The sequence below is a fragment of the Caretta caretta genome, chromosome 6 (assembly GCF_965140235.1).
Source record: "Caretta caretta isolate rCarCar2 chromosome 6, rCarCar1.hap1, whole genome shotgun sequence".
In the NCBI taxonomy this organism is placed as follows: Eukaryota; Metazoa; Chordata; order Testudines; family Cheloniidae; genus Caretta; species Caretta caretta.
The window spans coordinates 76,345,339-76,370,424 of NC_134211.1; positions in this window are offsets into that span (position 1 = coordinate 76,345,339).

A 25,086-nucleotide genomic window follows, 5' to 3' on the forward strand; every position below is an offset into this window, starting at 1 on the left:
AATCCCTGTCAACAAAAGTGCTCAGTATTCTCTTCCAAAACAGAACCTTGAAATCTGCTTAGCAACCTCCCATTTTTTATCCTCTCTTTTCGTAAAGGCTGCCAATCAGGCATCTTACTTTGAATGAAGTGAAAGCCAATTCTGCCAAGTGGTTGAGCTCTTAGAGGTGCATTACAGTTTTCACCCTCTCTCATGAGAAGTTGAAATCATCGTCTCCGTTAACCGAGGGCCTGAGATTGTATTGTAAATCTACAGACTTTTCAACCAAATCGTGGTCTCATTTTGTCAGGCCGATTCTCTGATTCCACGCCCTCAGTTTAGTCCTAGGGAATGAACAAACATTGAAAGCTCTTTATCGCCAGGCAAATAGCCAAGTAAAACTATAATCCAAATTTTAGAGGTGGATACTTCCCCCACCACTCCTGCTAGATGCAGAGTGATAATGAATCCAGACAAAGACATTTCCTTCCACTCCTGCCAGACGATATTGCTTCTGTTAAATAGATTACAGTATATGCTGTAGAAAATGTTTGACATGCTGGTTTCTCCCTTCCCAAGTAGGGGTACTTTTCATGTCAATGGGACTCTATGGAGGCACAGTTCTCAGTTGCAGTGTTGGTGCCTAAAGAGTTGCAATCAAAGAGCATGAGCTAAGCTTTTCCAGTCAAAACCAACACAAGCTAAAAGATGCAACTTTTTATTTTTTTCTTTAGTTTGAAATTCTCATGGCTGAGGAAAAAATTACAGGAGTAAATTATATGTAATTTCAACAGATTGCTGAAAAACAAACACATTCTCAGGTGACCCATTTGTCTTGTGTTTTAAGTGATGTCCAACAAGAGGCTGCTAATGAACATTTGTTCAGATGAATAGCATGTTTTAAAAAGGATAATTATGGAAAGGACCAAATGCAATGCAGCTGTATCTTACTGTAGTAGGAATAAAACAGTGTTGGGATAGTGTCTTCTGAGAATAAATCTGCCCCATATTTTTCATACAGATATCCTTTATTTTCCTGAAATGTATATGGTGACCCTATACACTTCAAAAATGAGAAATGCTTTCAAAAACCATTTACACTGTGTGGTTACTTTTAGCATTTCACTCATCTTGGACAATAGAAGTAGATTGGTAAGAAACAGCCGTATGGAGTGGAAATCTATCAATTTTAAATTGGTTAGTCTCTAAGGTGCCACAAGTACTCCTTTTCTTTTTGCGAATACAGACTAACACGGCTGTTACTCTGAAACCTGAAAATGAACAGTCTCACTTACTGGTTCTTATGCATTAGAGTACCTCTGTTGTGTCCCAGGTGCACAGGGCTGTAGAGAACTGATGACATTATAAAAATACCTGGTTTTACATTTTAAAAATCAGGAAAGCATTTTATTTTCATACAGGGGCAGATTGTGACTAGCCTCAGCTTGGATATACTTCTGCCTCCCACATGTTTCACTGAACCAGCATCAACTATGGCTGGGAAACACAGACTCTGATCCTTCCTAGTGTCCATGTGTAGTAATTGGCTGAAAGGAGCCTGAGGATGAGTTCTAGGTGATATCCATTCCTGCCCATTGTTTGGTAGAGCTGGCCTGGTGCAGAGTGGAGAGAATGTTGCATCATGTCCCAGGGTTATGTAGCTTCCACAGTAATGTAAGCTGCTTGAGACCCGTAGGTTGAGTTTCAGCAGAGTCAGATATTCTTCCTGGGTTTTCTGGAGACAACACAGACCTTCTGCCCAGTGCCCAGTACATCTGGGTATACCGTAGACACAATCTACTCATTAATTTTTGAAAAGCTTTTCTTATTAAAATCTGAATTGTTGGTCTAAATTCAGCAGAGAGCACCATTCAATAAAAATCTGTGTGCATAAGTGTTATCTTATATTCAGTGTAAACTTAGAGATATCAGGTAAAATAATATATAAATATTGTATAAAATAAGCCCCACAGTTACAACTGAAGAGTCTAATCAGTTTTAATAGACGACTTTTAATCCCACTGTCCTTTGTGTTGATATGTGCTATAACTTCTGGCAATGTTTTTCAGTACTGTCACTAAAAGCAGCTCAATTACAGCATATCCTTTTAACAAGTTTGAAACAAAATATGCTAAGGATACTAAAAATGTGCCAAGTATGTTATTCCCACTGCCAATTTCAGTACCAGTAAATTATCTTCTGTTGTGCAAGTCATTGCCTGTTGCTGTTCACAGATTATATGAATAAACCTTCAGCTTTCATTCATTACCTTCTATTTTTGTGGTAGAATTTGGAGGAACCTATATCTTTTAAATGCATACAAATGATTAGATAATAAACTATAATTTAAAACATTTTTTCTCTATTTATTGTTAATTGTAGCATAAAAGAATTCTAGGATTTCAACCCCTACCCACAACAGATATCCCTTAGTTGCATGTTGAAACAGCATATTTATGGCAAGACAATTTCTTTGATATAATTCCAAGTCGAATGTGTACTCTGTAACTCAAATTATCCAAATGTGGTTTGTGTGGGGAAGATAATAACCTGGGATGGGCAAATCAGTGTAGAAAACCTTCATCTGTTTCTAGAACAGAATCTTAAAGTTCTGAATATGTGAATAGGACTTTTCTTATTCACTTCTGGTTTTCTCATTGGCATTTCCAACCTTGAACTATGGAAGTGACAGAAATCTTGCTACCCTGATACTTTCCAGTGAGGAAGCCAGGGGAAGCTTTTGATGGGATAGGCAGGAAGCAGAAAGTCTACTAACCAGCTGGCAAATCATGGCTTTTACTGGGTCATCTAATTGGTTGCCTGCAGGGCCTTTAGAGAACCCTAGATTGGCTGACAAGACTTGACTAATCCTCCCCTTTTTCAGGGCATTTACAAGGGTGTGCTGTGCCTATTCTGCCTCTCCTTGCTTCCCAATGATTTAACCACACAGGATACCATATGGAGCAGAGCTCTTGATTTGATTACACACAGCTGAGTTCTGTGTACCAAACATAATTGCTGCAGTGGGTTTGCTGTTTATCAACATTGTTTCGGGTTTTATTGTTGTTGGGAAGGTTGATTTGTGGGTGCATATGTTATTTTCATGTTAAAGTTTGCAGCTTAGTTATGCAGGAGTTATTGCAGGGAAATTTGCAAACCAATCAAAGTTGGGGGCAGTGTAATTGCCTCTTAATATGGATACTGGGAAATGCGGGATTATGGATGTTCCAGGTCACTGAAACTCACTGGAAGAGTGTGGTGAGAGTTGGCCTGGAATGGCTAACTCTCTTTACAATAGTGGAGTGTTCTATGACTTACAGTGGAAGATTAGCTGGCTAGCCCTCAGTGACTGAGTTGTCTGGGCACTGACTTTGTGATCTCCTAGTTTTAACTGGGTCAATGAGTGGTTTGTGGTCAGGAAATCAGATGCTGTCATCTCTTTCTGCAATAAGTATTTTTGTTTCACTTGTTATGAATAATTTTCTTATTTTACTAAATCACTTTGGACTGTCTATTTTCAATACCTTTTTAGCTGAGAATTGACTTTGTTAGAGCTATGTGACCTTTTGGATGAGGTCCAGATTCTGGCTAGAGGTGGCTGTCATGGGGGATCTTCCTGATGGTAAAACTTACAGGGGAGGTTCCTGTGTCAGCCACCACCAACCCTCTGTTCCTGCATAGGGGGCCTATTAGTGGATGAAAGTTTGTGCTGGAGCAAAATTTTGCTGGGATAGGGTCCATGATGATCTCTGCTGGTGGCATAAAACTAGAGTAATCCCTTGCCTGCTCCAACTCTCACCTGGGCCAGGGCTACCACAAACTAGCTCTTCAGAATTAGGGAACTGTAATTAGCTTCTTGACAGTTTCCCCTGCTCTCTGAGCAGAGATTGGCTACAGGAAAAAATCTAGCCCACTAGATTGACTTGTGTAGGTAGTAACTAGTAATGTTAAAATAGCTCTCTATGAGCTTCCAAAACTAGCTAGAGCTGAAAGGAGTTCATCAGGTACTTCAAATGAATGAGCAAAGTCTGGCTTTTGGCACTACTAACATTTTAGTCATCCCATAAAACTGGTATTTAATGTGCAGGCCTCAGGGTGACATTTAGCCAATTATCTTTCTTTGTTTACATATTAACCCCTTTTCTTTTGTTTTAAATACCAGCACTTCTCTATCAGCTGTTTCAGTTTCATAGGGATATTTACAGGTTAGCCTGGCACAAAACATGCAGGTGTGATATTTTTATCAACAGGTAAGAAAACAGCTTCATATGCACTGGATACAGTGGTGTTCTATATAGGAATATACATGACTGTTTGTTTGGTGCAGCATTGTTATCCACTGATATGCAGGGGATCAAAATAGCTGATGTCATACTTTCATATACAGGAGATAAGTATTTGGTGCAGAACTTTTACTTCCAGGTTAAATACTTTTCTACATTATTACACCCTAAATTGGTGTTTGTCCTTGTATTTTCAGTGTTGCAAGTAACTCACTGACTGTGATATTCAAGCTAGACTCTGTCTTATCCAAGCTATCATCTGTTCTAGGAACAGTCCTCGGAAGTACCAACTTTTTTCTAGGGTTGCTAGACAACGCTGTATCATGTTATGTGATCTTCACCAGGCCAGAGATCTTATTTTCCTGTTGTATCATATCATTTCATTGTATTTTACTATTTGCCTATTTAGATTCCAACTAGTAACATGACATATACAGCAAACCCCTAATATGGCAATGAGTTTTGCAGACATTTTCTAAACTACTCTGCAAAGCAGGAGCTGACATCTGATGGGATATCAGCTAAAAGGGGTGACTCATTGAGCATAGAAGCTTCAAGAGGGAAGAACGGAGAATGAGGGGTTTTGGGACCAGGCCAGATTGGTGTATCTGAAAAGTGATTGTACTCAAAGAAGGGTAGAATGAGATTGGGGGTCCTGGGATTTGAGGAAGAGGGATCTGTTTGGGAAGTTAGAAGAAGAAGAAATGCTGGAGGAGGGAAGAAGTGTAGACCTCCAGAGGTTAGACAAAACTTGGAGAAGCATTCACAACTTTTGGAACTCTAACAGAACCTGTATTATGATGTTTTTAAATGTACACAAACATTTGTTTAATCATACATGATATCCTAAACATAGCAATTTTTACAAAAATCAGAGGGCCAAATTAGTTATGCCTCTATTGAGGCTGAGCCAAGGACATGCACTGAGATACAAGGCACTTACACAACTGAGTACTGGGAACCATATTGTGGCTGTTTCCTGTATAGATGGCCTGGCAGTGTGGGGAAAGGCTACTTGTAGTCTTTCCTTCCCACCAATGCACCTTTGTGTGGTCAAGCATAATTTGGACCAAAAATTAGCACATGATTTTTCTTACTGATTTACAAAATCGTTTCTGGTCCATCCCATAACAGTCTTTGTGTAACTGTTTATGACTCCCTATTCTAAATCAGTGAGTGAAATATGTTATCATAAATGCAAAAGATATTTATATTATGTGCAAAAAAGACTATGTGAAAAGAACATTATTATGGTTACAAAGTCAAGCACTCAGAAGCTAGGAAATGCCAGAATTTAGTTTTCCTCTGTAACCTTAATTTGCCCCCGTTTATGCATCTGCATTATGAGACCATCTTTAATTAAATGATCACGTGCTATTTTCCCTCCTCTTCATTCAAATCAGTCAGCTTCTTCCTCCACATTGCCTAGCCCAGCAGGGGAATCATGGACAGCACAGGAGAGACAGACTTCTTGCTCTCAGTTCTGGTGCCTGCCACAGCCTGAAGTAGACTAGACCTTCAATGGTAGGAAAAGTCCTGCTAAGATGTCTGATATGCACAGAATCTTTGAGGAATTTAGGTGTGAAGCTCTAGCTAGTTTCAAAGGCTTATAACTTTTTGTTTAAATTAGGATGGATTTGTATGTGTATGGCAAAAGACACAACCCTGACATAAAGGCCATCCCTCAGCCAAATTTCAAGTCCCTGCTCCAAAGCATGAGGGCACTAGAGCTTCTCAAAGGTCACCAGAATTTTTTTTAGCATATCTTTCCCTAGCCTTGTTCTTGGAAGTAGCTGAAATGTTTTCGCTGAAATGGGGGAGGAAAAAAAAATCATCTGGAGGCAGACACACCGCATGGAAAAATTCAGCTCCAAAGGTTAAAATTTGGCAAAGGTAAAATCAACTGAAAACAGGGTGTTACAATGGGAAGTGTTGGGCAACCCTAATAGGTGGTTCTACCAGCCCTAGCTATTATATAGCACTATGTAATAAACATAAGAAGGGCCATACTGGGTCAGACCAAAGGTCAGCCCAATATCCTGTCTTTCAACATTGTCCAATGCAGGTTCCCCAGAAGGAATGACCAGAACAGGTAATCATCAAGTGATCTATCCCCTGTTGCCCATTCCAAGCTTCTGGCAAACAGAGGCTAGGGACACCATCCCTGCCCATCCTGGCTAATAGCCATTGATGGACCTATCCTCCATGCACTATCTAGTTCTTTTTTGAATACTGTTATAGTTTTGGCCTTCACAACATCCTCTGGCAAGGAGTTCCACAGATTGACTATGCGTTGTATGGAAAAAATACTTCCTTTTGTTTGTTTTAAACCTGCTGCCTATTAATTTCATTTAGTGACCCTTCATTCTTGTGTAATGAGAAGGAGTAAATAACACCTCCTTATTTACTTTTTCCACACCTGTCATGATTTTATATCCCCCCCTCTTAGTCATCTCTTTTCCAACCTGAAAAGTCCCAGTCTTATTAATCTCTCCTCATATGGCAGCCATTCCATACCCCTAATAATTTTTGTTAAACCTTTTCCAATTCCAATATATCTTTTTTGAGATGGGGCGATAGCATCTGCACGCAGGATTGAAGATGTGGGTATACCATGGATTTAAATAGAAGCAATAAGATATTTTATGTCCTATTATCTATCCCTTTTTTAATGATTCCCAATATTCTGTTTGCTTTTTTGATTGCCGCTGCACATTGGATGTTTTCAGAGAACTATCCATAATGACTTTAAGATCTCTTTCTTGAGTAGTAACAGATAATTTAGATCCCATCTAACTTGTATAGTTGGGATTATGGTTTCCAATATGCATTACTTTGCATTTATCAACATTGAATTTCATCTGCCATTTTATTGCCCAGTCACCCTGTTTTGTGAAATCCTTTTGTAGCTCCTCACAGTCTGTTTAGGACTTACCTATCTTGAGTAGTTTTGTATCATCAGCAAGTTTTGCAATCTCACTTTTTACCCCCTTTTCCAGATCATTTATGAATATGTTGAATAGGACTGGTTCCAGTACAGACCCCTGGAGGACACCACTATTTACCTCTCTCCATTCTGAAAACTGCCCATTTATTCCTACCCTTTGTTTCCTATCTTTTAATCAGTTACCAATCCATGAGAGGACCTTCCCTCTTATGCCATGACAGCTTACTTTGCTTAAGAGCCTTTGGGGAGGGACCTTGTCAAAGGCTTTCTGAAAATCTAAGTACACTGTATTCACTGAATCCTCCTTGTCCACAGGCTTATTGACCCCCTTAAAGAGTTCTAGTTGATTAGTGAGGCATGATTTCCCTTTACAAAAACCATGTTGACTCTTTCCCAACAAATTATGTTCATGTACATGTCTGAAAATTTTGTTCTTTACTATAGTTTCAACTAGTTTGCCCAGTACTGAAATCAGGCTTACTGGCCTGTAATTGCCAGGATTTCCTCTGGAGCCCTTTTAAAAAATTGGCATCACATTAGCTATCCTCCACCCATTTGGTACAGAAGCTGATTTATGATAGATTAAAAACTACAGTTAATAGTTCCGCAATTTCACATTTGAGTTTCTTCAGAACTCTTGGGTGAATACCATCTGGTCCTGGAGACTTATTACTTTTTAGTTTATCAATTTGTTCCAAAACCTCCTCTAATGACACCTCAATCTGGCACAGTTCCTCACATTTGTCACGTAAAAAGATTGACTCAGGTTTGGGAATCTCCCCAACATCCTCAGCCGTAAAGATCGATGCAACAAATTCATTTAGTTTCTCTGCAGTGGCCTTATCATCCTTGAGTGCTCCTTTAAGCACTGGCCAATTGTCCAGTGGCCCCAGTGATTGTTTACAGAATTCCTGCTTCAGATGTACTTACAATTTTTTTTCTTTTTACTTTTTGAATCTTTGACTAGCTATTCTTCAAATTCTTTTTTGGCCTTCCTAATTATATTTTTACACTTCATTTGCCATAGTTTATGCTCCTTTCTTTTAATTTTAATAAAATGTATATAAATCCTGGTCCTTTAATATACTTATTTAATTCCACTTACACGTGCATCCAATAAATGTAACTAACTATCATCTACTTATATAAGACTGTTTTTACAAGTAGTTTTGTATGGAAATTGCATTTCAGTACAATGATACATAATGAAATATTTAAGGACAGACAGGGCCAAATGCAGCTCCCTTTCTCATTAGTAGACTTTTTGAACCAAGTGGGAGTACTTGAATGAATTTCGTCCTTCATATATAAAAAAGCTATTGAATATGAAGAAGACACTGAAATGACATAAAAGTGCAGTAAATAAGAAACTGTGATATGATCCCACATTTCTAGTTATAGTTTGTTCATCCTCTGAGAGCAACAAGATGGATGGGACAGTAAAAGAGAGAGAAAGGAAAAGGGTTGGGTAAAAATTAAACATTAGAAGAGATTATTTGAGGCCAGCTCCTTGACTCTGTGCCTACCCCCGCTGCTGCAGCCACAGGTCAGGGTGAAGTGAAACTGACAATAGCTATGTATCTTGCTGTAAGACTAGAATGTAAAACAAAAACAACTACCACCTCGTATGATGTGAGTAAGATACAGGAAGGGATTGAATCAATTGAAGATGTTCTCTCAATGGAAAGTAGGAACTCTGATTAAATTAAAGCATTCTTGAAAAACAAAAAGCTGGCAGATTTTTTCATGTAATATAAAGACACAGCTTGCTCCATGTAGCACACTCTGCTTTACCTAGTCAGGCATGTTGGAATGCTGGAGTTAGGGTCAGGGCTAGGAGAGTTCCTTGATACATTCCTGATGTTTCTCTTTGAACCACCAGGTCAGGCAAACAACTACCACCTCATCCCCCTCAAGTGCTCCCATAGATGATTTGATACAGTGGGAGCTGAGAGACTAAGCAAATGGCCTTGGAAAACAACACTTTTGCTGTAAAATGCTTCCTGCAGCTGGACTGATGGGGTGGAATGTGGAAAGGTGGCTGAGTGGTTGATTGTTCTTCCTCCTTGTCAGGCTGGTGTTCCAGGAAGTTGGAGGTTCTGGTTCCACAAGCACTCCCATGTCTAGGTCAAAATCGCTATACTGTGGATGAGTTGATACTATGGAAGTGAATGTCTGTCCCTTTAACAGAAGGTAATTGCAGTGGCTCTAGCAAAGGCAACTCCACCTCTTACCGTTCCAGAGGGAGAGACATCCAATGTCTGTTGTCACACTACTGCAACACAAGTAATAGTTATTAATTTGTAGATATACCTCCTTGTTGGTCTTTGCTTCAGGCAGGAGAGGAGCTCACAGAATAGAATCATGGAGTGTAAAGGAAAGAAATTGTCCACTCTGACACCCTTTTGTGGCATCTGAAGGGCTCTACATGAGAAAATCTTAAGAAGGGATCCCAGTGCCTTACCCTGCACTGTGGAACTGGATTCAGTAAAAGGTAAAGTCTGTGATTAGTTCCTGTAACTATATTTTATTTACTTGAAATGAGAGTGAGTGACAATTGGTAACAATACAGCCTCAGGTATAACAAGATCCAGTGGCTAGAAGTTGAAGCTAGATAAATTCAGACTGAAAATAAGGTGTATATTTTTAACTATGAGGTTAACTAACCATTGCCACAAGACTTGGTAAATTGTTCCACTGGCAATTTTAAAAACAAAAATAGGCTCTAGGCACTATCTCAGGGAGGTTCTACAGTCTGCGTTACACAGGTGGTCAGACTAGATGATCACAGTGGTTCCTACTGGCACTGGAATCTATCGGTCAAGAATATCCTAATATGAGGAAAAATTCAGGAAAACCTATGAAAACTGAGTAGAATTATCCTCATTCTAGAGGTGGATAAACTGATGCAAAGAGAGGTTGAGGGCCACATTTTGAAAAGTGACATCTAATTTGGCATCCCTGAGTTTTTGGATGCTCAACTTTAGACATCTAGGACTTGACTGTCAGCAGCATCAAACACTCACAATCCAATTTATGTTAGCAGGAGCTACAGGTTTACAGCACATCTGAAAATCAGGCTCTAGAGGCTAGATTTTTTTTTTTAAAGGCCTTAAGACATATAGTAACTCTTATCAAATCTTACCTTATGTGTCTTAGTTTGAGCATCCAAAAATCAAAGCACCCCACTTAAAATGTGGGTTCAGGTCACTTGCTCAAAGCCACAGAGCCAAGAATAGAGTTCATATCCTAGATAGGAGTGTAATCCATTTCAGGTATGGATTAAACAAAATCCAATTTAGGTAATCTTATTCTCTCTGCAAGAGAATTAATTGGCCGAAAGTATTCTTCATTTCTACTGCTAGTGCAAGAGTACATTTAATTAAAACTATTCACTTTCACTGATCACTGCAAGATTGGGATTTTGGACCTGTATAATGGAGTCTCCTTATATACCTTTATTATTCAACTCTCTCTCTCTTTTAAAATGCAACTATTTCATGTTCCAAGTAAAATAACTGTAACACCTTCTCTTCCTTCCCAACCACCCAAAAATAATAATTGCCACAATGTAGCAGTTTAGAAGAATACAACAGTACTTCACTCACTCTTCAGAAATCAATCCACAGAAACTGACAGATCCAGTTCCCTGTTATAATTGGACAGTGAAAAAGGGTGTGTAAAATAGAAGTGTTACCCATTTAACTGACAGGTGTCCTGTAACTGTAGCACTCCTGTGCTCACTGCCAAAAAGGAGGGATCACCTTTTAAAGCCTGAAAAAGGAAGACTTTTACACTTAATGGAAGTAATATATTTAAAGAAATGGTGTGCTGTAACACATAATAAATGCTCTTTTCATCCATAATTTTATCAGTATAAGTAAAAAGTCTCTGTTGGCAGCTACTGATGTTCATAAGATCTGCTGCTAATTGTCTTATTGATTTATTGATGGAAAGAACATAATTTTCTCTGTGGAATATATCCAATGCATTAACATGCTAGCCTTTCAGAAAGGGTACAAATTTTTTTTTTCTTAACACCAGAAATATCTCACAAAATTAGCTGGATCTTTAAAAGAACTGAAAAACAAATTGTCTTATGCTTTAGACTGGTACAATTAAAATTTATCATGACTGGAGTGATGATTATTATTAGATTTCTAATTCATTTATATTTCATCCTCTTTCTTATAGTTGGAAATAAATTGTAGGACTTCGTCTTTGTGGAATACTTAACATGGCTAAAAAGACATTAATGTATGTTAGGCAGGCCTCCTGTGTGTGGGGGAAATAGATTTACAATTTAATCGGGGGTGAGTAGCTCCATCTGGAAAACCATGAGAATGAAAATGCATTCCGCAGACCCCGATGCAGAGATTTTCCATTTCCAAGACACATTATCTATGGCCAAAAGCAGGGTCTGAGTATTCATATCCTTTATATGTGTGAAATACGTAGGTTAAAAATAAGTATAGAATCTCAAACTTTGCCAACATATAATCAGTGCTGTATCACAATAATCAAAACAGTGACTACACCCCTTTCATCTGTGGGTTGTATCTTTCATTTTGTCGTCAGTTGAGTGTTTGCCTTTAATTGTATAAGAGTGGACATATGCTTAGGATCATAGCAGTCAGAGATGGAAAAGACCTGCTACATCATCAGTTCTGGATTAAGTTTCTAGAGAAGGGGTCCAATTAGGTTTGAGAATAAAAGTTTGAACAGTCTATGCAAAGACAGAGCAGTGGGAATCATACCACTAAGTTTTGGTGAATGAGGCCTATTTCATCTCTGTCATCTGAAAGTTGATAAGCAGATAGTAATGCTCATCTGAGGCTGTGATATTCAGGCTCTCCTCTATTTTTAGTTTCCTGTTCCTTTGTCTGTGGACAGATAACACCATCAATGATTTGATTCTAAAGTGTTCATCTTTCTTTTTAACTGCATAATTTCGACATATATGCCTTTTGTCAGGGTATTATCTGATTAGAGAACACTGCATTATTCTATACTTTTTTCTTTCTTTTTTTTTCTTTAGTCAACTTTTCCTGCCTTAGGGTGGCTGCTGACTTTCATTTGAAATAACATACTCTGAGTAAACAGCTTTGTAAATTAGATGCAAGTCTATGGGGGGGGGGGGTGAATCCAAGAATACTTTCTTGATGGCTACATCACATCTTTAGCCTTGGTGTAGAGAATTGGTTCTGAATACCCCTTATACACTATTTCATTTATGAAGGAAGAAATTCAGCAGTGCCAATATGATTAGCACTTTATTCAGATTCTCAGATCTGTCTATTGATTAACTGAGAAGTATCTAGTTACTCAGTTTCTCCTATGAAATGTTGAAAATGGTATATTCTTCAGGACCATCATATATGAATTCCTATCTTCTTGTCAAAAATCACTGTGCATGTCCATTAATTTTTGGTATCCTAACTATACTCTGAATATCACCTGAGCTGTAGATCGTTCCCTGGCAGCTTTCTCAGATCTGCTACTCAAGGTCACTCAACTTGTTAGCAGTATTTGACCAGTTCTGAAAAATTCCCTGTGCACATTTAGCTGTCTTTGAATTTAGGAGGCAAATGATGAAGCACATAAAGGTTTGACCATGAATATTTTAGAATTATTTATATCCGCACATCCTTTTGCAGCATGTGAGGTAAGACTGTTTGGAATCATACAGTGGTGTGGTACAGTTCTTCAGAGCTTAGTTAACAAACTAATATCTAGAGACTGAACTCCCTTCCCTCACTGGGAGCTGCCAGACTTACTGGAGTAAAGTTGATGTTCATGGGTTGTCTCTATTTTTGAGGTCTAGCTGAAGCATTCATAGATTACTGTTAAAATCCTATGCTTCTGATGTAGTCTCGATTTCTCTATGATAGTTTATTCCAGCTAAGACATCCCATCAGAAAAAGTCCCCTTTGTTTACATACATTTAGTATTTGTAAATTTTCAGAGGTCAGAAATAACTCAACTAAGTGCAGAATGCTTCAGAGTAAGGTGTATAATCCCTATATGCACTTATTTGTGCAATGCTCTTCAGTGGGGTGTTGAGGGTTGGAGCCCAACTGGTGATTATTTTAAGTTTTTAATCAAGAGGGTTGATGGTCTTCATATTTTTTATCCTATCCAGTGTACTTGCTAAGACTGCCAAGCCTCTGGAAGATATTTCACACCTTGAAGAAAATTTACTCCTTTGCTTGTTTAAAGAAAATGTTTAAATGCTTGGGTTGGGTTTTGTTTTTGTTCTCTTCCCCCACCCCACCCCCCCAGCAGTGTGTGTGTGTGTGTGTGAAGGCAAGTCTCTTTTTATACCCAGAAAGAAAAGGAGTACTTGTGGGACCTTAGAGACTAACCAATTTATTTGAGCATAAGCTTTCGTGAGCTACAACTCACTTCATCGGATGCATCCGATGAAGTGAGCTGTAGCTCACGAAAGCTCATGCTCAAATAAATTGGTTAGTCTCTAAGGTCCCACAAGTACTCCTTTTCTTTTTTGCAAATACAGACTAACACGGCTGTTTCTCTGAAACCTGTCTTTATACCCAGAGTCTCCTCTGTATGTTCTTTCACCCCCACACTCCAAACTACCACTTACACAGCAGAATACAAAAACTACCTAATGTGTCTAGGATTTGTAAACGTGCATGTCTGGGGTATACCAAACTAATAAGAGTTAGAATAGAAAATTCTGGGGGTATCAGGCCCTCTTCTCCTGGGTCTTATTGGTGAGTGTCTTCAATTGTCAGTAACTAGTGGGATCCATTAAATCCTTATGTCTGGCCATTTTTATCTAAACCCAGTCTCAGTTGCTAGCCCAACAGCTTGAAAGCTGAAGAAAATGTTTGATGTAGGTGTTGTGAGTTTTAGATATTATTCTTCAGAATTTTGCAAAGTGAAAAATAATTATTTACAACATAACAACTAGAGTGGGGTGAGTATACCAATTTCTTTTGACAAATATTGACTCAGATTTAAAAATTAATTAGCTTTGGTCATGTTGGTGCCCTTTTTTGTTTTTTGTATGTTTTTCCACCCATGCACATTCAAGCCATCAAATATGACTTGTAGGTGTCCTTGTGGGATGCATATTTTAAGCTCAGACATGTGATTGCAGACAGTGACTTTTAAATTCAAAGCATGAGTATGCATACCAAAAACTTGATTATTACAGTTAGCGCTCATCCAATTCAGGAACAGAAACAATACCATGCAACTTATGACCATAGAACACAGTTAGAATTTTGAATTTCCAATTCTAGTTTTCCAGCTGTTCATGATTTTTTTTCTTCCAAATTTACTTCTTTGATTATTTTATATTTTTGAAAGTTTCATTTACTTGAAGGGTTTATCATGACTTGTTTATGAACTTTCTGTAGAAGAAAACAAACTAAGTCCATAGAATAATAATTCACTGTGAATCCACTCAAATTATTATTGTCTAAAAATAGGAGGGGGTGTGTTTGTATTGGGTGGCCAAGAGCATGCCGGATTCCGGGAAAGGATAAAATAACTTTTTTCCAAAGATCAGAGTTGTGTCTGCACCTGTTGATAGAGGAAAGCTGCAAAACCTATTGTTGTTCCAGAATAATATAGAAGAACTTGTGAAAATGAAATTCTCAGATAAAAAAAAAATCTTTGAGAATCCTCTTTAGTCCAGCTATTTTGTCATCTGTAGAAAATATTTGCACAATATTCAGATGAAGCTTTTTTGTCATAATTCTTCTGATTTTCATACCTCCTCATTTGTACACATTTTTAAAATTTTTCTTATGTCTTTAACTGAACCTCATGTTCTTTTTATGTTCAGGAGGCATTTTCCTTGGACACATGTTGCTTTACTTTGATTTTTCCATAATCCATTAAACTGTAATCCGTCTACTCACAAGATCATTTTATCCTTGCACTTTGTGTTGTGTTTAAACTGACCAGGAATCCCTGCATGTGTCACAACCCCAACTTTTAATTTTTTATAGCTAACCAAGGATTCCATCCTATTACTTTTCAAGTACTGTTTTATAACCTTCATTGTTTGTTAGTGCCATTATTTTACAACCCACTGTCTGAGAGAGGCTTTGGATTGCTTAATTTCATTGCTGTCTTTCATGTTCTCAAAACAATTCCTCACATACTTGCTATGGCAAGTTACTCTGACTGCTTTTAAAGGGCTCATCACAGTATTATCAATGTCTCCACTGCACTGAGACACACACTCCTTCCTATCTATCTATCTATGTATCTATCTATCCTAATTTCAGTGCTTCCCCCACCACTTAGTTTTTCCATTTTTCTGTTTTCCTCAAATTGCAGTTTTACTCTACTCTGGTTCCACTTGATAGTTCTATGGTGAACGGATAGTGTCACTGACTATATTTTCCTTGCTGCTGGCCTGCCACTACTGACCTTCTGACCTCATTGCTGCTTTGTCCACTCTATGCTACCCATTGTCACACTTAAAATGTGTTTGAACAATAATAGAAATCCTTAATTACCTGCTGCTGTATGATTTCTTCATCTAATGCAGTTTTGATTTTTCCACTTATTTTTAGCTCGGTATTACAATATTTGGTGTCATGAATGGAATAATTTGGTCTCAGGTGATTTTTCAGTGAACAGAAGCACATGTGTATATAAAATCCCATTGCTGTGAGATAGTATAGACTAGAGAGGGTCAACCCGGGTGTGTGTGTGTGTGTGTGTGTATATGTGTGTGTGTGTGTGTGTGTGTAATATTGCAGTATACCATCATATCTGGTACCCTTACTGGGAATCTCAGCAGACAGGGCAAGAGCTGAATGGACTTAGAGTTGGCTACCCCAGTATGGCCAACCCCAAGCATTCAAAAGTCATGAGATTGTCTTAAAAATCCCTAGATTTAGAAAAATAAGTTCTGGTTCTCCTTATTTGCCTTCCAGTTTCTAAGCCTTTAGGGTACACTCAGATCACACTTTCAGGCTTTTCTCCACAACAGTGAGTTAAAAACTTGATTTTGCCAAAAATGAAAGCCGAGATACTAATGTAATCCATTGCCCCAGAGCTGGGGCTTTCAGAAAAACACCAAGTATTGCGAGACTCATGATAAAATCATGAAAGTTGGCCACATTGCCTCTTATCCCTAGAAAGGGTCACTGTCCCTTCAGGACAAGACTGAGGCATTTCAGCAGGAGTCTCACACTTCTGCTGTCTATTTTGTGGATAAGTAGAGGACTTCAGTCTCCATTACTGTAGCGAGCACTACATTCATTGATAAATTTGCAGAAAAGAATGATTAAAATAAATATTACCAGCATGATATCTATACAAAACGTATCCCTTTTAACCATCATCTGCATGGTAGCAAGGGACAATAATAAAATGAAAGAGTCATAGAATCATAGAATACCAGGGTTGGAAGGGACCTCAGGAGGTCATCTAGTCCAACCCCCTGCTCAAAAGCAGGACCAATTCCCAATTAAATCATCCCAGCCAGGGCTTTGTCAAGCCTGACCTTAAAAACTTCTAAGGAAGGAGATTCTACCACCTCCCTAGGCAACACATTCCAGTGTTTCACCACCCTCCTAGTGAAAAAGTTTTTCCTAATATCCAACCTAAACCTCCCCCACTGCAACTTGAGACCATTACTCCTTATCCTGTCCTCTTCCACCACTGAGAATAGTCTAGAACCATCCGCTCTGGAACCACCTCTCAGGTAGTTGAAAGCAGCTATCAAATCCCCCCTCATTCTTCTCTTCTGCAGACTAAACAATCCCAGTTCCCTCAGCCTCTCCTCATAAGTCATGTGTTCCAAACCCCTAATCATTTTTGTTGCCCTTCGCTGGACTCTTTGTAATTTATCCACCTCCTTCTTGTAGTGTGGGGCCCAAAACTGGACACAGTACTCCAGATGAGGCCTCACCAATGTCGAACAGAGGGGGACGATCACGTCCCTCGATCTGCTCGCTATGCCCCTACTTATACATCCCAAAATGCCATTGGCCTTCTTGGCAACAAGTGCACACTGCTGACTCATATCCAGCTTCTCGTCCACTGTCACCCCTAGGTCCTTTTCCGCAGAACTGCTGCCTAGCCATTCGGTCCCTAGTCTGTAGCTGTGCATTGGGTTCTTCCGTCCTAAGTGCAGGACCCTGCACTTATCCTTATTGAACCTCATCAGATTTCTTTTGGCCCAATCCTCCAATTTGTCTAGGTCCCTCTATATCCTATCCCTGCCCTCCAGCGTATCTACCACTCCTCCCAGTTTAGTATCATCCGCAAATTTAAGTCTAATACCATGTCTCAATTTCACATTTTATTTCTTCTTTAGTATTTTAAAACTTTTCTGACTTGTTCATGTTTCAGTCCCTGAAGCAGTATATTTAAAACAAAACACCATAACAGGGTCTCAGGATTCTGCTGGTGCCCCACTCTGCTAGCATATGTTGGAATCCTGCAGGGAGCTATGGGTTGATTACTGCTGATTCACTGGAGTAGATGCACTTCAATAGACTGTACAGATGGTGGAGGAGAGGAAGCTAGTCCTTGTCTTTCCTAGACCCTAAAGGAAAGAAATCTTATAAGCAAACAAAATTTAAAAATATAAATAAAAAACAGAAGGGGGTGACTCCTTGGCTCTGCAACGACAGCGTAGTTTGCAACAGGGTGGAATTCCATCAGCTGATGAATACATATGGTACACACTAGACATATACCTTTAATACCTATTTTACGCGACCTGTCGTACATGTCTCTTTCTTTTACAACTGAAGTTTTCAAAGTTTAAAATCAAATTTTTTGCTATTACACTATTCATTGCAAAAGTAGCAACAATATACCATTTCAGTTACCTACATTTTCTAACTTTTCTATTTACTTTCAAAGTATTTTAACTATCAGGCATTTAAATGTTTCCTTTGAGTTCACATGTCACTGGGCTACTTGTTGTTTTTGTGAAAAATATATGCATCTCCACTCTGGCACTCCTCCATCAACAACAGGTTTTACAAACTGTGACTGTTTTCCACATACAATATATTGTAACATCAAAGCCCATGCTTGTTATATAATTCTACAATTAATACAGTTTGTGGTGATTGTCTTCCACTAAGAAAAACAGGGCTGTTTGCAAATATACAGGATGGCCATTATCTAGTGGAAGAAGTTTGGAATCCTCTGAGATAACTCAGACAGTTTGACATATTGACCTGGAGAGAGAATTCCAGTAGTGTCTGGCAGTTGAAGTCCACAGAGGGTAGGTGAAAGCTGCACAATGAAGAACTGATTATCATTTTCTACACAGGTAGAATAAATGGCCAAATTCTGCTGTCCACAATCAAGCAAAATACCTATTGCCTCTGAGGAGAGTTTTGTTCAATTAAACAGAATTTGAGCTAGAGATAGTGCAAACTGTTAAATGTAGAAATGTGCTAACTAAAGAACTTCTGTAGTATAGGAATTAACAGCTCCTAATTGGAAACAGTCACACAGTTTATTCCTTATTTTGGCTCTTATAAATCTAAAGAGGTAAGAATTATGATGCTTTGACATAAGAACTCCTACTGTGACTCACTGGTACATTAAATGCAAAAATACTGCTTAGAGAGGGCCACAAACCAAAACCCTTGAACCTTGGGCAAGTTTAGATCTATGTCTGAATTGAATGTCTCGCCCCTTTCTTCGTTAAGGGTCCAACCAGAACTCTAGGTTTGATTCAGACACAAAGCCAAATGCTCTGGTGTAGACCCATGTTAATGATATACACTAAGCTAGCTTCTCTTGACCCCTTCAGATCACATTAACTTTGTAAAACAAAGTTACTTATCTTTACTTTCTGAGATTAGGGATTCTGACTTTCTTGCTTATGGGGAAACAGAAGAACTTTCTCAAAAGAAGCAGTCTGACACAGCAGGAATGGCCATGACGCTATCTTTACTCTGCTGACTCCTGAGTTCTTACAGAAACTTCTATATCTTAGGAAAGACAACTTAATGTGCCTGGAGCTACTACCTCTAGATTTACATCCTGCATACAAACACAACATCTCTCTCTTGGAGAAAGTCATTTTACTAGGGTGGTATTAGCATGCTAATACAATACATATTACCACATAGCACTAATTCTTACTTCAGATCTCTGAGTCTTGCAGACTTCATCCAGACAGGCTGCTGTAGAGTGGTCTCGCTCTCTTTCATATCTTTGTTCCAGTCCAGCAAGGATGATTTTTGGATTGCTAGTTATAAACTTCCCGTGTCTGTATTCACAGGTACTGGGCCAGTTTTCAGTGGGACATGGACTGAGTGCCTCATTTTCACAAGCCTCAGCATGATACATTAATGGTATTGTGAAAGGTCATACAATTACCATGAAAGTGTCATATCTGAAAGGCAGATAAATCCTTGAAAAAGATGAGAATTTGCCTTTCATTTTCTGTCTAGTCTTTGAAGATGTTTTGCTCTGCCTTTTCATGGGAATTTACTTTGGGTGTATCATCATGTCATCAGCCTTGTATGTCTCCTTGTGGCAGAGGATAGGAGCCACTCTGCCTCAGTTTCCCCAACAGAGTTTCCAGCTTCCTGCAGTAGATTACCTGTCTCAGCTCTCCAGCCAGGTCACTACAATAGCTCAATGGTCTGCTGAAGTAATAAAGTCCAAAGTCACTCTCCAAACGAACACAATATAAATGAGGCTATGACCCAGCTGGGCTTAGTTCTCAGTTTCTGAGAATTCCTTTCTGATGGAACACTCCTGCCGTGGCACACTTAACAGCTAGGGTCCTGGCTATATTTAGATAGTCCTGTATCAGAGCCTTCCTTCCCTCCAGGGAGGCTCTGATGGGCAGTAATCTTACTCAGTTGCTGGCTTCACCCAGGCTTGTCTCCCCCAAGTGAGAGCTGTTAGTCTGCTCTTCTTCCTAGCCAGTCTCTAGCTGATTAGGCTTCCCCTTTCTAGTCCTTTTCTTCAGGCCTGACACCTAACTGTGTAGTGGATGGGGCTGTTTGAGCTCACAATAGCTCATTAACCCTTCCCAATTCCATGTGGAGTTTTAAAATCCCACCAGAGGGTGATTTTAATTTAGTTAAGCAAGAGAGACATATACAGCAGTGAAGGGGTGGGGTGCGGTTTGATATGCAAATACACATTCTTGTTTAGAATGTACCACCAGGAGAGACTATCTGGAGACCTTTCTTCACTAATCTGCTCATGAATTCTACCAAAATACTGCATCTTTGCAGTGCAGTGAAACTTAAAAAATATTCTGCTGTACAGCAGAATATTGTAAAGTGTCTGTAAGTCTGTCTATGAATTGTGTATCTTTATCTATCACAATCATTCTGGGTAACTTTCCAGTTGAAGAGGCAGATTAGTAATTACTGTCTCATTCAAATCCATGGTTATCTTTTTCTGAAGGTCTTTGTGGCTATGGTAATGGGATCATAGGCATATCATGAGATTAATATGTTGCTAGGACTAAAAATTCCAAATGTTGTAAAAGGCAACTCATTCATCTGGTAGGACTTTACTCTGAGGCCGTTTGTCCGGCATGTAGCATCTGACTTATAATATTTGTTCACCCACAAAGAAAGCTTGCTAGAGTGCATCCTTAGTAATGGGGTTGGGTAACATACAAGCAATGTGTGAAAACATATCCTCAGGCTCAGAGGCCTCATTTTTAATATCTATGGAACAGGCTCTCAGCAGGAGAACTGCATTCCCCTGAACATAATATCCTATCAACCCTACAAAGCAAATACTATATTCCACTTCTTGGGCTGGTACAAATCATTATACCATTGACATTTCAATGGAACTACACCACTTTACACCATGTGAGGCTCTATTTTATTTTATTGCATATGGTTTCTTACACAATGTTCATCACCATAGTATCTGCAGCTCCGGGATGATGACCGTGGTCAGCAAGTATGCTCTTTTAGTACAATAGAGCTCTCTACAATAAGGGTAAAACTTATCTATGTGGGAGACAGAACCTTCTCAAAGGCAGGTCAAGACTGAGGAATGACCTCTCCCAGGAACCATCACAGATCTCATCACCTTCCATTCAAAGTGTAACACCTTTGCCTTCTCTGACATAAATACATAGTAATATGTATATTTAATTAAAAAAAACCCTGAAACTGTACCAAAACTAAGTTACTCCACTACACCCACATTTCTCCTCTCAGTTGAAGATGAGAGAACAAACAACATGACAGGAAGGCAACTACAAATCTGTCACATCTTGTTGTTCTCTTAGAATCAACAAGAAATCCAAGAGTACTCCTAAACTGTGGGATCTAATCAACCAATTGCGGGTGTGAATCTTCAACCAAGGAGACTGCACCATGGTTGTAAATGCTTCAGAATGCTTTCTTCTACTCATCAGCATTGACTCTGTCTTGCTCAGGGTCAGCTTCAGCCAGCTGTTCTTCATCCATGAGCTGATCTCCTCCAAGCACTGGGCTGGTGAAGGATAGGTAGATATGTTTTCTACATATTGCTTGCACTTGAGTCTGTGTCATCTGACCAGTTCACCTAGTGGTTGCATGTATGTTTAAAAAACACCAGAGAGATAATTGATCCTTTTGGGGACTCCTCAAGTGAGGGTCTAGCAGTGGAGATGCAGTTTCCTATCACTACTTTTTGGGCACTTTCCTTCAGATAGGACTCAAACTGTTTTAGCAAATTTATCCTGGACCCCTGTCATCTTTCTTCGGTGAGATAACTGTATCTCATGGATGAATGTCAAATGCTGCTGAGGGCTCTGGGAGAATGGATGTCTGTCTTCTAGTCAATGACGGAGGAGAACATCTGTGAGTGCCACTAAACCAGTTTCAGTTCCATGTCCTGGCTTGAATCCAGATTATGTTCATGACTCTCTTTCACAAGCCAGGAAGGGACTGGGTCAGAGTCACAGATCTTGGGTTGAGACTCCATTAGGGTGATCTGGCCCCATGTTATCTATCATTTGTGCTGGAATTGCAACAAGGCAGTAGACACTAGCAATTACCAGTCGGATAGGTCTGGAAAAAAATAATCCTAGGCCATGACTGGCAGCAATTTGAGCCTTAAACAGTTGGGGCTATTCTTGAATGTTTGAGCCAAATGGAAATCTTCCCCCTTTGTATAGAAGTTTCCTGTGACAGAGGACCTATTGACTTCAAGACATCACTACATAGTGTGTGCACTAAATAGGAAACAGTTACAATGAATTTGCACTTGCTCTTCTCACTCCACCAGCATACCAAGCTTCCAGGGATAAGGTAGGATTAATGGGAAGGCTTAAGGGCCTTCACTATAGAAGGGATTCCCCGTACCACTCCCCTCCCTCCCCCCCGTCCAATAATGGTTTGTCTCGGCAGATGGTTGGATTCATGAATAAAATTTCACTGTTTTCAACACACATATGTTTTAGGAATTTTAAGAAAGGTGCCAAAGATATTTAGGCTGAAATTCCACAAGGATTTGTTGCAACAGTAAATGTTTTATCCTTTGAGAAATATTACAACTTTTTCATTTCTACTTGTAAGCACTCGTGATAATAAGCATATGAATGATACAATGACTGCCTGTTCTACCTTTGTGAGTAGGCACGGTATTGAAATGCAGAACATGTACGCAACTTTGCTTATGAAAACAGGACAGACAAGTGTAACAGGAAGTCGGAAACACCTGTGAAACAAAATAAAGCGGATAAATCCAATTTTAGGTCCTATGGGCATTTCTTTGAAGAGTATTTTGGTTGAGCAAATTTTAACTATAACTGGCCTATTGGGGGTGGGGGAAGACAGGTGTTATAACTCACTAACCACAGCAGTAGACATTATGGACTGATAGTTTTTGGTGTTCTGGTCAGCCCTACAACAAGTCATGGGTGTATTCTATCTAATTGTTACTCTTTGCCTCAGTGATTACTAGAATTAAGCTCATTGGGCTTTGGTATTTTAAATTGTTTTTAATTCATATCTTGTTGCCCTGTCTTTTCCTGATTCTTAGATTACTTGTTGTCGTTGGTGAAATTTGCTCTAATATAATAGTAGTAATAAAGACTGATGGTTCCTTTATCTAATGAAGCTATTTTACGAAGGTGCCTCAAGCTTGCTTCATACTGCCAAGAGCACAGCATCTGTGATTGTTACAGTGCAGTTTAAGGCATTCCATTCAGAGACAGAGAGACAAATTCTGCCCTTTCAGCTCCATAGGAGTTAAGTGGTATCCATGTGTGCTGGAGGACAGCATGTGACTCCAAATTATTAAGTGCTAGTCAGACCAGAATAAGGGGTGGTCCAGGGAGGAATGCTGGCCCAATTTCTCCCCTGTGCCTCTCTTCTTCTTGGGAGGGAGGATTTTGCTGCAGTTCTTTGCAGGGCATTACAACTTTACAGTTGTTATTGAAACAAATGTTCACAAATACTGTTTTGCAGAACTCACCTGGCTCTGTTAATAGCACATGTATGTTTATAACAACTTCTGCCTAAAAGTGCTTTCCAAATGCTAATTAGAGTAAATCTTTTTGGGAGGCAGATAAAAGATCTAGAAGAATCCTTTTTCTACCAATGAACCACAGCTCTATCTGGGTTGCAAACCTTCATTACATAAAAGTTTAAGACGGTGATACATCCCAATGAAACTCCAGGTGGAATTCAGGGAGGCAGAAGGGTTGCATGGATTCATAGATTCCAAGACCAGAAAGGACCATTGTGATCATCTAGTCTTATCGCCTATGTAAATCAGGCCATAGAACTTCCCCACAATAATTCATAGAGCGTGTCTTTTAGAAAAACATCCAATCTTGATTTAAAAACGGTCTGTGGTGGAGAATCCATCACAATCCTTGGTAAATTGTTCCAATGATTATTTACTCTCACTGTTTAAAAATATATTACCCAGGTTGAAATTTATATAGGGCATCAGGATTAACATTCTTAACTTTACAAATGTATCAGTAGTAGTGATCTCATAGCACAAGTAACCAGTTTTATATCTCATTCAACACATCCCTCCCTCATACTAGAGCCAGAAAAAAAAATTGGATGACTTTTTTTTTTGCCAAAAACCTGCAGATTTGGCTTGATCAAAACATTTTGACTTTGTATTGAATTCACCTAAATGTTTCAGTTTTTTTTAAAAAAACCCTCCTATAAAAAGTTTTGTTTTTGATATTTTCTAAACAGTTTCAATTTTTAATTCAAAATTACTTTTTGTTTCAAATTTAACTTCAATTTTATTTAAAAATAAATAAATAAACATTCAAATTAAATTTCATTCAGCCTGGAACCACACTTTTTTTCAACTTTTTTGGTTTGCAGTAAAAATTGAAAAAAAAAATCACTTTGTTTCAGTTCACTGGCAAACAGACAAAGTTTCAAGTTGAACCAATCAGTTATTCACACAGCTTTCCCTAATTCCATATGGAAACACTAATTCAATAGTGACTCAAGGTGTGGACTGCCTACTGACACTTTAAGCAAAAGACAGGTCAAATAGTCTAATTAAAGTTCAAATTGTTTCTCAGCTTTATTTCTTTATTCTTGATAGGAATAAGATACAGTTGTACTGTGGTTCCTTTCTGAACTGGATATTTGTTTTCACAGTCTTTTCTCAATGGCAATAAGTTTCATGTCATTATAGTTGTATCTATTCCAGAAAAATTAAGGGACTAGGAAGGAGCACAAAAGCCAAATTATTGTAGCCAATCCAAAACAATACAGAGAAAACGACTATCACAATCCCCCAAAAGAATTTACCTTTCATAACACCCTCTCCAACATTTTCTCAGTTTGTTCAGTCTTAAGTGAATGCTAAAAGAATATTTATTGAGGGAGACCAGAAGTTAAAGATTCCATCTGTTTTTAAGAGCAACTATTTTTACATAAGCATCCTTATAGTTTGCAG